Source organism: Cavia porcellus, unplaced genomic scaffold (assembly GCF_034190915.1).
Source record: "Cavia porcellus strain 051 isolate PalLab524CR breed Dunkin Hartley unplaced genomic scaffold, mCavPor4.1 scaffold_17, whole genome shotgun sequence".
NCBI classification, from domain to species: Eukaryota; Metazoa; Chordata; class Mammalia; order Rodentia; family Caviidae; genus Cavia; species Cavia porcellus.
The window spans coordinates 10,875,345-10,893,459 of record NW_026947500.1 but is presented as its reverse complement, the minus strand read 5'-3'; the positions used below and the strand labels follow the sequence as shown (position 1 = coordinate 10,893,459).

General features: G+C 37.1%; 1 protein-coding gene across 1 annotated transcript in view; it reads right to left on the bottom strand.

The window, feature by feature from the left end:
* Positions 1–13,656, bottom strand: part of Kcnmb2 (potassium calcium-activated channel subfamily M regulatory beta subunit 2) — a 248,514-nt gene extending 234,858 nt beyond the window's left edge. The window contains exon 1 of the mRNA XM_063227197.1: positions 13,137–13,656. The gene's annotated coding sequence lies outside the window, so the exon portion shown is untranslated. The remainder of the gene's footprint in view (positions 1–13,136) is intronic.
* Positions 13,657–18,115: the final 4,459 nt, after the last annotated feature.

The following is an 18,115-nucleotide window of genomic DNA, read 5'->3' as shown; positions in this document are numbered from 1 at the left end:
TTTGCAACCTAATTTGGGCTCTAAATCTCTTTCTGAAAAACAGTCCCCCACTTTGCCATTGAATTTATAACATCTTGAGTCACAAAACCCAAAGCCCTTCCTCTAAGTCTAACATTTGACACGAAGAGTTCCTGCCACTTGACTGTCACCAGATTCCTTTAGCTAGAGGCTGCTGTGTACTGCCCTGGGCTGGCCACCCGTACACATGGCTTCATTTTACTTTCATTTGTCCCTATGTAGCTATGTAGCTGTGGGCTAATTGTATAAAGAAAGAAATTGAGGCACAGAGGTGATAATTAACTCCTTGAATGTCATAACTGACACGGAAGTGGCAAAAAAGACTGAACCCTTTTAGTGCTGGTGCTCTTTCCTGGAGCTGTTTCATGTTTTGAGCTTCTGTTTGTAACCTTTTCCTGTCTGTTAAATATTCTAAACACTGTGAGAAGTTCTTATGGCATTTGTCCATTGCTATACCTTTTGAGTCCTTTATCATCCTTGAGGACTTCCTTTAGCATAAAGTTTTGGAGGTGCAAAATATTTTTTAAGAAAAGAAACATTAGATTTTTTTTTTTTCTTGAGCTGGTAAGTCTGAAGTGTCAAAGAAAACAAAAACAACATCAGCTCCTTCTTGGCTCATTTACCTTTATAGTCAACATTAAAACTGACCTTCTCAAGTTCAGAATTTCCTTTGAGTTAATTAGTTAAGAGTTTTTCCATTTCTTTTTGTAATAATGCAGAACAGAAAGATAGCTGAAGAGACAAAGTGTGTATACTTTTCTTAAAACTTGCATTTTGAAGCATCATTAGTATCCTGACTAATGAGAAAGAATCTTTGTTAAGTGGGAGCCTAATGTGACTTAAACTCTAGGTAAGGTAAGGCACGGGAGAGACATTTGAGTGGGTTTGTATGATGCCCTGCTGGACCATAAACAAGAGACAATGAGAGCTGTTGCTTTTTCTGCTGACCTTTATTTAATAGAAATTTCTCATTAGAAAACAGCTTGCTTTAGTTTATTTTTAAAATTGCTGTTTGTTCACCAGCTTTGAAAAACAAGAACAGACAAGAATAGGTACTGAGGTAGATAAATAGTTGCTTGCTAATTCAAGTTCTAATCCTCTCTCTTCAGTGCAATAGCTGATACCATTGTTACATTCAAATATATATTCAGTTGGCAAGGGGCTGGTGTGACAAAGTGAATACAAAATATAGTCTGAGACACGAAAATATTTTAAAGGAAAGTATATTAAAATAGAGAGAACCAGTAGGTATAATGAAGCAGCTAGTTTTGTAGGTGAAAATCATTAAAAATTGTCACTTCAGATGGTTCATCTTTTTATAAGACACCTAAATTTATACTGCCCAAAATTCTTTTTTTTTTTTTTTTTTCAAAAAAAATTTTTTTTTAAATTTTATTTAAGGAGAAAAGAAAAAAAAAGCAGGGAAAGGGTACAAGTTATACAGATTTACAGAAAAAAAAATGAACAGTAGGAAATCACTAGTTAATGGATTACATATTGTCATCTTAGAAATAATTGTTCAAGTCACAAAATTAAAGCTTGTAAAGTGGACATTCCATCAATGATACTGCAAACAGTTCTGTTCATTGATCCAATAAAACTCTGTGATATCATTTTCTATCTTATACACTTAAATATACATGCAGTTATATAGTTTAGAGTACTTTCTTTTCCTCTCTTTTGTACCATGACTATTACACATTTTGCCCAAAATTCTATAAAAGTAAGTGACATTATCCCAGTTAACAAAGAAGATAAATGATTTGCCCAGGGAAACACATTAGATGGATATGAAACTAAGGTCAACTTTTCACCAATCCATCATTTTATAAAATATAGTTCCTAACTTCTTTGTGTAAGTAGAAGGAAAAAAAGAAAAATTATTTGTGTATAACTTTGTGATATATTAACTATCAAAAGTTAAAACCTACCAAAAAAGCTCAAAGATTAAAGAGGACCCTTCTAGCCTTTGGGGCAAGGAATAGAAGAGGAAGAGAAAAAATGGGAAGAGGAGGAAAGGTTTTATTTTGGAGGGGTCCTCAGAAATCTTATAAGAATTTGACAGATGAACATAAGAGCAGAAGGAGATTGTGCTTGTATGTTTCAAATCCACTGGGTCAGTGGACAGAGGCATGAATCTAAGATAGACATTTTGAGGGGGCAAGTGGTATAGTTCAGTTGCAATACTGAGAGAGAGGGAGGTGGAATAAAAATTAGGCTGGAAATTTGTCTGACTACCAGAAATCATAGCAGAAATCATAGCAGAAATCATAGGATCTTGACATTTAGTGCTTAGAACCTGTTCACTTGGTTGAGTGAGAGCAAAAGCCTACGATCAGGAAAGATCTTCATTAAGGTCATGTTTTGAACATTTTATTTGGAAAGTCTATGTAGCAGAGAACTGGGGCAGAAAGATACAGTTTTTCGTAAAATTTATGTATGATAGATCTACCTAGGATGTTTGGTAAATTTCCAGGCCCTACCCAGAGAGTTTCTCATTAAAAATAGTTCTTATGAGCTGATGTTTCTTTGGAGATCCAGTTAATCCCCCCCCCCCCAGATAATTCTTCAGAAGATTTAAGGACTATACTTTGAAAAATATCAGACTAGAAGGGAGGAGATTTAGCAAACTTAATAGTCAAGATATGAGACCAAAACAGCCCTATTTGTATGGGAGGGAAAAGTCTCACATACAAAAGATACTTTGTAGGAAAAATCAACAGGACTCAGGCTAATTAGGTTTCTATTCAGAAACAGATTTAATGACAACTGTGGATTTAAAATCTGCGAGACAGGAGATATAATGAATAAACACTCACAACTCCAGAACAGTGTAGATTTGAGATTTGTTAGGCCTTGAGAAGACCAACAGACTTGAACTCCACACACACACACACACACACACACACACACACACACACACACACTGAGGCAGTAGCAGTGTGCCTATAGTACAAGTTCAAATTTTCCTACAACCTCACCATCAATCTTGTTATTTAAGCCAGAAATCTGCAGTTATCCCTGACATCTCCTTCCGCTTTAGCCGCATGCTCTCAAATTAATTCATCACCAACTCTATGATATGAATTCCTAAACATGACTCCTTCAGGTCACCTTTCTGCCATCTCACTGCTGCCTGTCCAAGTTACTATCATCTGTGTAGCCACAGCAGCCTTTCAGCTGGCTGGTTACATCCTTTCCATTATTCTTCTCCATCTTGACCACAACTTGTAGTCAAAGATTCCCTTATGAGGCACAAATGTCTCACAGCCTCCACTTAACACTGTGAGAGGCTTTCCTGTGGTCTCAGAAGAATGCACTCTCCTTTACGCAACCTGCAAGGTCTAACCTAGCCTGGCTGTTCTCTGGTTTTCTAGCTTTCTCTCTAACCACATATTGCTTAGTCTCTGTGCTCCAGTAATGTTTGCCTTCTGTCAGGGTTTAGGACCCATCTTCTCTCTGTGACACATTTCTTGTTCAACTAGCTTATTAACTTTAACTTTTAAATATTTATGCATTGAATTAGTTTTTTGAGACTGTGTCCCACTGTGTAGTGCATCTTGGACTTGAACTTCATTATATGTATCTCAGGTTGGCCCCAAACTCACAGCAATCCTCCTGCATCTGCCTTGCGAGTGCTGAGATTATAAACCACTACATCTGGCTGGTATACTAATTTTTGAAAATTGCTCCCCCACTATAATGAAAGTTTCATAAGGGCATGAAACTTTTTGCTTCTGCCACACTGTTTCTTTATTTCTGTCTCTCTCTCACACATGGAACACTTGGTAAATGCTGGGTCAGTGAATATGCTGGGTTTCAACCTTTGCACCTGCTTTTGCCTTGCCTAGAAAGCTTCTCCTTGACCCTTACTGCTTTCATGCTTTTTACCACGTTTCCGTTCAGCATCTCGGTCACCTCTTCTCAGAGCTTTCCCTGACATCGTTTGACTACATTAATGTCTCTAATTATAAAACCTCTCAGCACGTCTTACATTTGTAATTTTATATTTATTTGTGACAGTATTTGAATAATGTCTTTCACCTCCAGGACTATAAATTTTATGACTGGATGGGGAAGTTATTTCTGAGTTGGCTCAGCATTGTAACCCCAATTGTCATAGGACCTGGTCCACAGTGGGGGTTCAAAGAGCACTAAATAAATGAATGAATGCAAACGTGAAATGAGCCCTATAAATTCAGCACAACAGAATGGAGAGTGGATTAAAAAGATAATGAGGACACCTGAGCACATTCACAGACTGAAGGGACAAATCTGCTTTTAAGGAACTTACTAAATATCATCATGTGTCTGAAATCAAAATTACACACAAGACAACTTCTCGCACAGGCATATAAATCAGAGCACATCTGTTTCCTTATAACATTTTTTTTTCAGTTTCAGTTCAGTAGACACTAAATCCACTTGTCAATGAGGAAATAGACCTAGAAGATTGATAAGTAGGCTATAATAGACATTTTTCTAGCCATTTTCCTCAGTGCCAGGGCTATTGCTACACTCAAAAATATTTTCTCAAATTTAGTATGTCACCTAAACCTTTCTTTTCCTTTCAATATCCCCTTTCTGAACAGTTCTTCTGATTCATTCCAACAGAGAAGTGACTCCTGTGCTGTTCTATTTTTACATTTTAAAAGCAAATAGTTACCTTGAGTTATCCAAACAGAGAACCTCAGAGAGCTGTTCCCAAGTAACACGCGGGATCAAATAGAACCATTTGGAAGCGGAGTTGAACTACACATTGATCATTCTCACAGACAGAAAAAACATAGACTCATGGTGGTACAATTTTGTCTCAAAATTAGGCAAAATTTTTCTTCTGGAAGTGTTTTTTTCTTCTTCTTCTAATTTTTCCACTTGTATTATAGGAAAAGATGAAAAAAAAAATCCAAAGACAACCAATGATTCCAGAAATACAATCCCTCTGGGGAAGTTTTAGCTCAATTTGATGGAGTTATCATTGTTTATATAGTTATAAATTTTCAAGTGCTTATGTAGGATCCAACTCTTGACATTCAAGAATTATCTCATGAGCAAGATTTATCAACTGCTCTCTCTCTCTCTCTCTCTTTTTTTTTTTTTTTACAAACTGCCTTATGTAGCATGTCCAGAATGATTCTCTATATTGGTGCAAAATAAGAAAGATTCTAGATTTGCATTTGAACCACTGGCTATTTTTAACTTCCTAAGAATTTCAGTATAAAACATATTTCACTCTGGATAATGGTTACAGAGTAAAGTACTTGACCTTTAACAGCTTTTCAGTGAAAAATTGAATGGAGAGAAAGACTTTTAAAAGTCTGATAAAAACCAAATTTATAATTTATGAAGTTCTGAACTATGTGTCACAGCTCAGTAGAATTCCCAGACTTATGCAACGTAGTAAGAGGTTTATTTTGAAAAATTTCCATATTGAATCCCTCTTTGTAAGAATATAATATGGCCTGGGTTTTAAAATTATTTCCAAACACAGAAATGCCAGAGAATAATATTATCTAGGAACAAAGAGGCGACATTAGTACTACAAGCTCCTCTTTCTTCCTCTTCCATGAGAGCCCTATTTTAGCTATAGTGTGCAAAGTGGATTTCATGACATTAAGATTTATGTGGATTCTTTTCTTTGTACCAGGAACTGAACTCATGACCTCACACTTGCAGACATGCACTTGTGCCACTGAGTTATATCTCTCACCATTACGTGATTTCTAGAACCCTAAATCTCCAAGTAGCTTGGTAAATAAAATCAAAACATTTACATGATTTCTCTAATATGGCTTTACCTCAGGGGAGTGCGTAGAGAGTAGAGTATACATTAACCAAAAAGTGTTTTTAAAACATTTTATTTAATATAGTTCTATTCACTAGAGCTTTATTAAAACAGTATCCTCTCTGAAGAAGTTTGTAAGCTGATTACCTGTGCTAAGATTTATACTTTAAATCTGAGTTGTGTATTTTGCCAATTGATTATTCTTTTTTGCTCATTAAATAGATTTGTTGAAAACTGAAAATGAATTTCCATGTGCGGAATCTTTTGGAGTTTCAGCTTCACACTTATGGAAAACACCAAAGTGACAATGAATATGTGAGTGGATTCATCTCACATCGTCTCTATTTAGTATAAATGCCGTAAAATATACCAAAACCCTCCTATCCAGCATTGTAAATAATCTTCCCTTTCTTTCCTAAGAAGTCAGAAGCCTGACATTTTGACCACTGATTTATTCTCTCCCTTCCCCCAAGCTGAAATTCTGACTTGGGCTCATCTGTCACCCTGTATTTGATGAGGAGGGGTCTTAGCCATTTGTTGTCTGAGTTGTTAGACTTTAAGTGGTCTTCGAAGGAAGATCCCCTCCATATGCTTTAGAAAGATGAAGTAGAGAGTGTGGGTCAATAGCAGAGAGAGAGGGAGAGGAAAAGAGTTGAAAGAACATCTAATATAGCCTGAGAATACAGGTGAGCAAAAGGTAGTAAGCACATAGCCGGTCTAGGGTTGATTATTATGAAATGATCCCACTGAGCATTTTACTTCTGAGATGTACGATTTCTTTGTCCGCATTGTCATTTACCTTCCTTAAGTAAACTGAACCCTGGGAAATCTAGCATAGATATCATTGATTCACCCAAGAAACACAGAGCAGCAATGCATTCCAAAGACTCTGCAGGTCATTGGTATGATCAAGGCCCCTGCACTTAACCTTCCCAGGACTTAAAATTTAATGAAGGTAGGTGGAGCAGATTAGTGAACCAAAGACACAGTGTAATAAGACCATGGTAGAATTATGCACAAATATTCTTGCAACAAAAATGGGCAAAATCTTACGAAGATTAAAAAAAAAAATCAAACCTTAATGACACTTTTATGATAAAGGCATAATCTATACTCTTAGAGTGAGACAAAAACATTTGGGACTAGCTGCTGATATAAAGGGAAATTTGAGGAACAGTGATAGAAACATCCAGAGAAATACAATCATTAGCTGCAGAAACCAAACTTCAATCATGAAATTTGAGTATAGGTTGAATTTCAGAGTTGACAGAGGTAAAGGAAAGCTTACCTATGTTGCAGAGCAGTATTTAGAATTTCTCAGGTAGTTTAATTGGAGGTGTTGTAGTTTTATTGGGCAGTTAAATGAAGTTCACTTTGCCGTTCAAAACTTAGTCGTGGTAAATCTGGAATAAATGACTCAAACTGCCAGTTTCATGTGCGTCATGCACTGAAGTCACACTGTGTGATTGTGCAGTTCTCGTGGTCAGCGTCTCAGAGCTTAGCTGTGAATACAGACCAAGCTAGAACAACAGCTTGGCAAGCCTGAGGACAGGTACTTGAAGTTATGTCTCAGGCACCTGAATCTGTGTAATTGGGTTTGGTATCTCAGAAAGACAGACATTTTCTTGACTTTTCCAGAACTGATTCTTTCTTTTTGAGTCTAATAAGAAATGAGCAAATGTCACACATTTCAGGAAAATCTGTCTCTGGTTCTGGTCATATGCCCCTCAGTCTTGAGCTCCTGGTTAATACCTTGACACTAACGACTCAAAGGATATCTGTTGAATTTGGAAACATGCAACAAATGCCAAGACATAAAAATTTAAAGAAAACTTTAATTAAAATCTCTGTCATAATATATACAATTAAAGCTCATGTTTGATTTTAGTATGCTAGTTAAGCACAAATAGGTAATGTGTAGCATAGACTTAGTTTGTTAGTACTATGGTACTAATAACCAGTCATAAATTAATTCTTATGAGCCCCTGAGTTATATATTATTACTGTCTCCTTCCTGCTCAACTGAAAAGCTGAAGGTGCAGCAAGCTAAAGAACTAGCAACAGGCAGCCTTGGGATTCAAAACAAGATATTCATAGTTGAGAACTGGGTATTCCAATGCCCTGTTACACTGCATGTCCAGAGAGGGAGAGCTTAATTTGAAAACCTGCATTCCTTTGAATCATTTCCTAGATTTTTGAGCGTTCTTTTTACCTAAGGAAGAAATACGTAAGGCACATTTCCATACGGGTAAGAAAAGCCCCTTCTTCAGTTTCTTCCTTTAAAAAAATTCTCCTAATCACTGGCAGCCCGCACTTACAAAATACATTGAAACTGGTCAATTTGACGTTCTGCTTTCCAGGAGTCTCTGTGACTGAAGGGAAAATAAATTTTCATAGCTTTCTAGCTATATTTTGACCTTAAGGAATTTGGTTAACTTCTCTATACATTGGTTCTGTTATCTGTTCAAGGGAAAATATAGTATCTACTGATTATTATTATTATTTTTTTTTATCAGAGCTCAGAGCTCGAACTCACAACCTCGTGGTGCCAAGCAGGTGCTTATGCCACTGAGCTAAATCCCCAGCTCAGTATCTACTGCTGAGGCATCCTGTGAAGATTAAATGGCAATAACAGCAGGCAAACATTTCCTGTGTTTCACCATGCCAAGTATTCGTGGGGAGGTGGCACACGTGTTCACATTTAATCTCAACCCAGAGAGGTCGACGTCACTATCACCAATTATAAATGAGAAAATTGAAGCTCAGTAAGATGTTAAAAATGTGCACAGGGTTAAGTACGATGAAGTAGAAAGGATAACATTCACACCAAGTTTTTCTATGCCCGAAGCCTGTGATTTTTCCCAGGTGGTGAGTCCTTACAACACATCATCTCTTTAGATTATAAAAGCTCTGGAAATAGTGAACATTATTGTATGCACATAATTTATTCAAATAATATTTGAAAACATGATTTATGAATGGCAGATCTTGACTGTTAAATAGATTATGAGATTGTACCATGCTGATTTTTGGAGAATGTAAATGAACAGTACAATTACTGATTTTTTATTAGTCGGTGCTTATTGCCACACAGGCTATTAGAGTTTATATTCCCAGAAAGTCATACAGCATCCAACTTTCCCTTCCAGCTTGATTTTGATCCATGAAAGAAAGCAGAGAAAACATGGGTCATATTTATATGCACAGTCATTTGTATAGGAGATCTGTAAGGATGTCCTTTTTCAAATAGAAGTCATCTTTTGGATAAGATCAAATTCAGAAAAATTGAATGTTTTATTTGCTTTGACATAGATCAGAATCAGTGTTGTGATTTCTTCACCCTCTCCTGTACAGAGAGGAGGAAAAAATCTTTTTAATAAATCTCCTTGACTTTCTGGAAGGTGTTCAGTGTCTCTGTCTTTGGAAAAGCAATAAGGTACTGTGACACACAGCTCTGATATTTAGTTTGAAAAACTTAGGAGAAAGACAGGAACATTTTAGCATGAAGCATACTGGGGATAAAATGGCATGCTGCAAAGAAAACAAAAAACATTGACCAAGAATAAGAATTGTGCAAGGTAGTGTGAATTGGAAGGAAGTCTTCATTGATAAAGTAACATCGGGCACAGCCCCTAACAACGTGAGGAATTGAGTCACATGGCTATTTAAGGGAAGAAATTTTTAGGCATCAGGCACAACAGGGCAGGGTCAAAGGTCTAGAAATCCGAGAGTGTAAGTTTGAGAAACAGTCCAGGAGGTCCCTGTGGCTGCAGTGGAAGGGGACTGGTAGTAGAAGAAGCAGAGAAGACTCAGAACACTGCAAAGCTTCAACTTTTATTTGCAGTCAGACGGGAAGACATTGGGATGGTTTCAAGCAGAAGAAATGATTTAGCTTCAATTTTGAAACTGGTCTTAGGCACAGAATAGAATGTGCATATGGAAGCAGAGGGAGACAGAGGGAAGAAATCCACTGTGGGAAAAAAGTTATCAAATAAGCAATAATTGTGTTAAGCAATAGAAGTAATAACAAGTAATTAAATTTTGAGTATAGTTTGCAAGTAGAGGTAATGGGAATTTTTATGAAACGTGAAAGCAAGAGAGGATTCAAAGAGGATTCCTAGATTTTTCTCCTGATCAAGTGGAACAAAGAACATTTTGTATGGACACCTAGGATTTTAAGTTTGAACATGTTAAGTGTGATGTGCCTGTAAGATATTTAAGTGAAAATGTTATGTAGAAAGATATGTAAGTATGGAAGCTGGAGGAAAAGTTCAGATTAGGAATTATGATTTTAGAGCTCTGAATGTATGGATAGTTTGTAAGGTCTTAAAATTGAATTTGATTCATTTAGAATTTATGTACAATGAAATATTTCAACAAGTTATGATTTCAGAGATAACAAGGAACCAGAAAGGGAATTTAAGAAAAAAATTCTACTCATAAATAAGTCAAAATTATGCATGCGAGCACACACAAACACAATCTCCTTTTCTAGGAATTCTGGTTTAAGAGGTAAGAGTTCATTCTCTAAAAAAGGATGACACAGAGTTCTTCATGATGTGTAAAGCAATCCAAGGAGATCCTGATGGAAGCTTGGCACCTCTTCCCAGCCTTGTTTGAACAAATGACTGGAATTTGGGGTGAAGACGTAGGGAATGAGAGAAATGTAGTTGGATAGTGGGCAAGGATGGCAACATGGTTAGAAAAGGAGATACAGATAAACTTTACTACCTGCAATTATTAGTATAATACATGCTCTCAGCAAAAGACTTAGCAACTATGTTAATAAGAACAAATGTCCCCATCATGCCACATCAGAATAACTGTTGGTTGCATTTTGTGCATATATACATACTAACAAACTTGTATAGACACTGTTGTAGTCTGCTTTTCTATTTAGTATATAATAGTGGGGATTTCTAAAGATACATTTTCATGATATTTTGATAAAAGGAGAAAGATGCTGGAAGATTGCATTAGTGAGAAATGTCTGCGCTAATAAAGTAACGTGATGACTGAGTATAAGAGAAAAATCATAGGAGCAACTCTGGATTCTGAGTCTTGATGACTCCTAACAGTGACTGTGGCCCATGAGACTGAGATGACATGAACAACGAAAGCGTTGATTATCATTTATTTCAGGGTGGGCTCCAGACTTACTGGTTGTATAGGTGGTTATTCGTTTTTCACTGATAGCATAGCAGAAATTGAAAGGGAAGTGTGTCTGGGGATGTTTTGGGTGATCACTGCCACAGTGGATCATTCGAATAAATTACTTGGTTTGGCTTTCCTCACAGCTAACAAAGGAAAAAAGTCATATTTTTTTCTATTTTCATTTCTATTGGGGTATAGTCTATATACATACACCAGGTGATTTAATATAGAACTTCTTCCTATAAATCTATGAAAACTGTGAAAAATCATTTTAATCAGTAGTGTTACGAGCATAACCACAGCAAAATAGTTTCTCCTACTGACAATTTTCACAGCACAAATTGCTTTTTAAAGTAGATATTCAGTATGATTAAATTAGATGATATTGATAAAACCAGAGAAATGAAAACCCCTTTAACATTAATGAAATTGATGAAACCAATACAAATAATATCCACTTATAAACTTCTGACAGCAGTAAGTAAAATACATGTGTGTTCCTGTTTGTGTATTTCAAAGCTTACTCTCTATGTGGATTCTCGACCAGTGAGCTCTGCTGGGCAGAGTGGGACTTCACAAGGTCAAGGTCACACATTCCACTGACCACAATGAAGCAGAAAACTATGTGATAGCCATTATCTGGACAAGGAATTCCATACAGTCATTTCGTGGAGTTGAGTTCTGGGTCTCATAAAGCCCAGCCAAGAGAGTTCAGTTGGCTTAGAAATATCCACTACACTGTTTGGAAAAACACATACAACTTTATACGGAGGTGGCAATGATTTGAGCTTCATGTGTGAGTGGCACCGTCTACACAGATATTCACAAACATACAAAGTGAACAGCACCAGAGAAGAGAAAAAGCTCCATGTATTTTAGTATTTAGCTGTAAAGAAAAATCCAATCTTTCTCTTTTAGTTCTAGATAATATTACATTAATATAGATGTTATAGATACACTTGAACAATGGTACATTTTAAACTAAATATTATAGTTATTTTATGTGTCTTTGCCATCTGTTATAAACAAAAGTGCATCAGAACAGAGTTTTTGAGAGAAAAAAGCAACATCTTTACATCTTGGAGTTTGTGAAGTCCATCAGGGAAATAATGCAGCAGTTCTGAGGAATTCACTCACTACATTTGGCCACTTTACATTGAGGGTCATAGGCAATGACAAACCCTGAGCTCCCAAGACAGATCAATTTGGCGAAACATTGGTTTCTGATTATTGCACTTTTGCTTTGAAAATCTCAGTCTGTGATATCCTGACATTTCCTTTCCTGATTGAGTTTTACCAATGCCATACATAAAGTACAAAGTCTGTAAGTTTCTCTGCATATCTACTCATTATCTTCTGGACTTTGGAAGCCAACTGCCCCCTCTGATCTTTCAAGGAGAATTGAGATTTTACACTGCTCATGTATTTAAAAAAAAAAAAAAAAAAGGTAAAACGTCAAGTCTGTAACCTCTAACGAATCACCATTTCCATCTGCAGCCCGGCAGTTGTTCAAAAGCAAAAGCAGGAACAGAGAGGAAACCCTTTCTTTAGTCTAAAACTCTAGAGCTGGTTTAGCAAAACCCTTAATTCAAACAGTATGGATCAGCCTTTCAGTATGCAAGATGGACGAAGGTACCCAATTTTCTCTTCTAATACATTAAACCCAAAATAGTTCTTTATCAGGGAAAGCGGTTAAAATCTTCTAGTCTCCCCCCTTTAGAAATTCAACTCTGACCACAGAAACACATTGACCATGGGAATAAAATATTTACCTAACAGGTTTCAAGTCTTAAAGACAGCTTTTTCCTTTTATTTTTCTCGGACCTCAATGCCTCCCACCCACTAAAGTCTTCACCCATTCCTCCCAAATAACCCAGCTGGCACCACAGATAAGAAACAAACTGCTTCTCCGTGACCTCTAAGCATTCCACTCCATGGGAAGAGCAACGTGGAATGCACACTCAGCAGGCTACGAGGGAGCCTGGAGCCAGTTCGTCCTGGGGGCATTTCTGCCATAAAACATAACACTACCCGCTGTGTTTTGCTCTGAGCAGGCAGTCCCCATTCCCCTTCCCCAGCTCACTCCACACCTGGCTGCAATTCGTGACCCGCACAGCACAAAGCAAACAAAAAGCACAAAACAGCAACAGATTCCTTTGTTTTTACATGCAAATCCTACCTCCGGTAGTTGTCACATCTTCCTCAAAAGCCACGCTTAATTTTTAATGACAGCAATCCAGTGCAGTCCTCCAAACAGCCACCGGTAATCATCATTACCTCTCCTGTCTAAAGCCTTTGTGGACCATTAATGTCACAACCCTTGCTAACTCATAGCTTTAATACTCTTTGCTCAAAATGTCTGAAAGAGTTTGGAAGGACAATAGGAGTGACAGGCGCGCTAGACAGCCATGCTTAAAATTAGTTATCCGAAGCTCTGTGGAAGCCGCTTCTACTGTTTTTAAAGCGTGCAGGAGGTAGGATTTATTAGCCTATGATAGGCATGCTGTTTCTGTTTTTATTAAATACTGTAATAGGCTGTCTGTTAGCAATGCTGTGATAGGTCCAGAATCACTTCCCCACTGCTTTCGAATTCTCATATTAAAAAGGGAGAGAGGGCTCAGACTTCCTTCCTGCAGACACCACCCTGCTTACTGGATCAGATTTCCAAATCCTCTTTACCTACTGGAGAAAGAATTTCTTTTGTAAATAGGTATTTCTACCCGGAAAGTCAACTTGAGGATAAACACTCTTGGATTCCCCAAGCATATCTTTCACTCCCAGCAAGGGACTTCGCCCACAGTTCTCAGTTAGAAAAATAAGCAATCTCTAGAGTTAGGGCAGAGAATCAGTCCCAATAGGAGAAGTTCGCCTCAGTTACTAAGGGTTGACTTATGGTATATATTTACATGAAATCTCATATTGTCTATCAGATGGGCTGAATGGATCAGTGAGAATAATAAGTAAGATTGCATACTGATTTACAAAGCTTTTTGCTCCAGTTTGAAGCAATTACATGTCTCATATTGTCAGGTGGAAACAAGGAATGGTGAGTAGAAGAGACAGGGATATGTACACTACCTTGAGCCATACTGGACAGTCATGCTCATGGACAGTGGAAGAGGAATTTCATATCATTGGATAGAGAGGACTGTACGATTTGATTGGAAACGCTATTATGAAAGTTGTAAGATCCTTTTTGAATAGAGAAACAGAAAAGTTCTTGTAGCTAACAATAGCATAGAGAACGTTTTATGCTTCAACTACTTCGATTTAGTCCTTTGCTTTGCTTTCTTGCCTCCTGCCACCACAGGAGCAATAGTTTTGTTGTAGTTACTATGGAAACTGAGTAGCAGGCTCTTGAGGGAGGGGCTTACAAAGAGAGGCAGATGTAATACAGATGGAAATGTGCTTTATTGGCCATAGGCTTGAAAGTGAACAATGGTTAGTAAGCAAAGAAAATCTACTATAAATAAAGTTCTGGAACAAAAATCTCAAAGGGAACAATTATAATTCACCACTATTGCATTTCTGGTAGTTTTGTTTTCTGGAAATGTTATGAAAATCAGAATATCATCTACTATTTTATTATATGCAAGAATTATGTATCTGAATTGCTCAGGTGTTAGATAAAAGAAAGATGCTATTTTTCCCCTCTTTCTTTTTCCAAACTCCTGATTGTCAGTTTGAATACATACTGACTGTATAAATTTTAGTTGCTACTTCATTGGCCACAATTTCTTCGCAGGGATAAAATATGATATAGTGGAAAAAACTTTCTTTTAGCAAAAATCATATTCATATTTCATTTTAATTGAGTATCGTTATGGTGATTTCCTTGAGGCAAAACCAAAGTTAGAAAATACAAGCTACAATTTGAATTTCAAAAAATAATCAGATATTTCATATTCAATATTTTAAAATGGAAAAAAATCTCTTAAGTCCAAGACCTTTTACTAGACTCACAATTATGCAAGATAAGCTATTTCTTACCAGGCTAATTAAAATTTCACAGTTGTAAAAGTGTGGGGAATACATAATTGTTGTCTTTAGTGCCTCTGTTTTGCAAGTTCTAATTTGAGTAATTCATACCATTGCACTAAGAGCACAAAAATTCCAAAATGAAAATTTTAGGAGGCAATTCTTCAGAATTTTATGGAAATAATTTTGCTTTTTTTTTTTGCCCTTCAAAATCCTGTTTTCATAGTCAAATATATCATCCAAAGAGTAGTAGTGGAAGAAAAATTATTTTTTGGAGAAAAAGTATTTATGGTATTTTCTTTTGGGGGGGGGTGGTCGAAAGATTGAATTCATGCTTGCCAGGCAGGCTCTTATGCCCTGAGCTAAATCCACAGGCCCTATGGCACTTTTTAAAAAAAATGATGCAAGAGTAATATTATAACTTGTGCATCTCAATTTTTTAAGTATAAGAAAGTTTACATGACAAATGGAATATTGTATCAACATTAGTACCATCTGTATGAATTATAGACAGAGAAATGAGAGGGATGGAGAAAGAAGGAGTCAGAAAACCCCTTCATTGCAAATCTCTTTCCAGTCCTATCTGGAGATAATTCAGGAAACAGCTGCCAACAATGCAAGAGATGAGTGGAAAACATTGGGTCCTGAGATGAGGTAAGAAGACAGGACTGTAACAGGGATGGTTCACATGCTTTAGGAGAACTCTGTTCCTGAAGGAGCAAAGAAAGAGATAGCCTGGACCTCCCTGATAAGGAAGAGAGTTCCAGCAAAACGCAGCATTCAGAGGGGAGTGTGGAAAGCCTGAGGGTGGCTGGTAGAGGTAAGGCCTCTCAGTCACCTTCTCATGGGTAGGACACAGTGCACCCACTACTTAACGGAGGACAGGATTGTTTGGGCCTGTGTCTCAATGCCCATGGGGTTGGCTGGCTCCAAGGCAGGACAGGATGGCTCAGAGGCATGGTAGGGGAGATTTGCTCAAGACATGGCAGCAGCAAGAAAGCAGAGAGCAAAGGAAGGAAGGAATTGGTAAGAGAGAGGGAACAACCTGTCCAGGCTGTGCCTCCTGAGATCACTTTTTTGCCCAGACTCTGCCTCCTCACAGCAAGGGACCTATAACTCAATAGACTGCCAGAGGTCCCATCTTTGAGCTTATGAGGCTTTGGGAGGACATTCAGATACAAATCATGACATACAGAAAGAGGAACAGAGAATGGGGAAAGGAAACAGAAAAGGAGAAGAGAGAAGAGAGATTTGAGAGGAAAAGAAGGAAGGAAGAATTTCTCCAAGCAGCCTGGTACGGAAAGAGGGCACAAGCTTTGGGATGGTGGCCTTACTTTGAAATTTGGTCCTGGTAGCCTACTTGAACTTCACATGTTAAAATGGCAATGGCAGGACTACCTGCTTTAAGAAGGCAGTGATACGAAAGAGGTTATCCGATAAGGTAGAACTATAGTTCTTTTAGAAAGAAAAACGCTAAAATGAGTGTTAGTTGTTACTCAGCAGGAGGAGAGAGATCATTGATCACAGAGGAGGAAAAGAATCAGTAAGAAAAAAAGAGAAGAGAAAAAAGAAGAAAAAAGAACCATGAACAGAATACAGAAGGAGAGGTGGAAAAGAGACTTTCTTCCGGTGAGTCATGTAAGAGAAATCCCTATTTTTATTTTGTTTTGCTTTCTGCCTCACATCCCAATAACTTTTGTTTCACTTCTACATTTTAATGAAGTATCAGTTAATAATATGTTGTTAGAGCCCCCACCTTCTTTAACAAGAGGGAAGCCTATGCTGGCTTGGTTAAAAGCTTGTTCTACAATTTTTATAACAGCTGATCTAAGGATTGAATTGCTTTCTTGTATGGTTCTCTGGAGAATGAAGATTGGGCTAGCAGAAGGCACAACTGAAGTGATATTTCAGAGCTGTATTACCAACCACATTCAGCAAGAATACTGTATGCATCTGTAACTTGATAACATTTCAACAGCATCTGCTCTCTGAATGCACATAAGAAAACTTGCTCTGGAAGGAATTTGTGCGTGTTAACAATCACTAGGTTGAGAACTGGAGTCTGGGTGAAAGTGATGCGATCACATATGCACAGAGTTTGCAGTTTACCCGGACAGCTGGCAAGTGAAATGGTTTAATGAATGGAACTATGAATGCATAATTTCATTATGAGTCATTATTATTAAAATGAAAACCTGAGAGATACATAACGAGAAAATGTAGCTATCTATTATAGATACAAGTGATAATTATAATTCATATTCTGAATAGTACTGTGAGTACATTTGTCCTGTTGTGACTATTTTCTAGGAATTATAGAAAAGTTGGCTTAAAAACTGCTTCCTTCCTGTTATAGTCCTGTGAATACTGAAGCTTACTACGAAGTGAGCTTCAGTTCCTCTGTATGTGTATAAAAGAGGCATTTCCTAGTATAAACTCCATGCTTAGCCCTAGAAATTCAAAGGTAACTGTTGAAGAAAACCCGAACATTACAGCACTAGCTAACTTGTGAGATAGAATGAGACACTTTTCTTGCTCTACATCAATTTACATAAAGATTCTCTTTATGCTTTGAATTTTTTAAAAGAAGTTTATTGATGAATTCATAATTTCTGAAAGTTTACATTTATAGAGTATATTTATGCACATCATGTTTAATTCTCAGAACAAAGTTATTGGGAGGCAGGGCAAATATCTCCCTTTCCATGGAAAGAAATTGAGTGTAAGGTTAAAGGATTTCAAAAGAAGAGACCTGGGCTGGGGATTTAGCTCAGCGGCATAAGTGCCTGCCTTGGAAGCAGGCAGTCATGAGTTCGATCCCTCGTACTGGTAAAAACGAAAAAGACCAAAAAAAAGAAGAGACCTATGAGTGCCTCTTCTATCAGGTATTCTTTTTATTTCATGCAAATTTACACCTAGTTTCTAATTTTTAAAATTAAACTTATATTTTGTGACATCTGGAAATATAAGCACTAGAAGGTTTTTTTCTAAGCTTAAAAATATGGAATAGAAAGAGAAACCACAGCGTAGGGGAAAAGAGTTTCAGAAGATGCACCCAATCAGGGAATATTTTCCAAGCTGTACAAAGAACTTTTAAAACTGAACAGTAAGAAACCAAGCAACTCAATTACAACATGTGCCCACACCTAATAATACCTCACCAAAGAAGGTGTACAGATG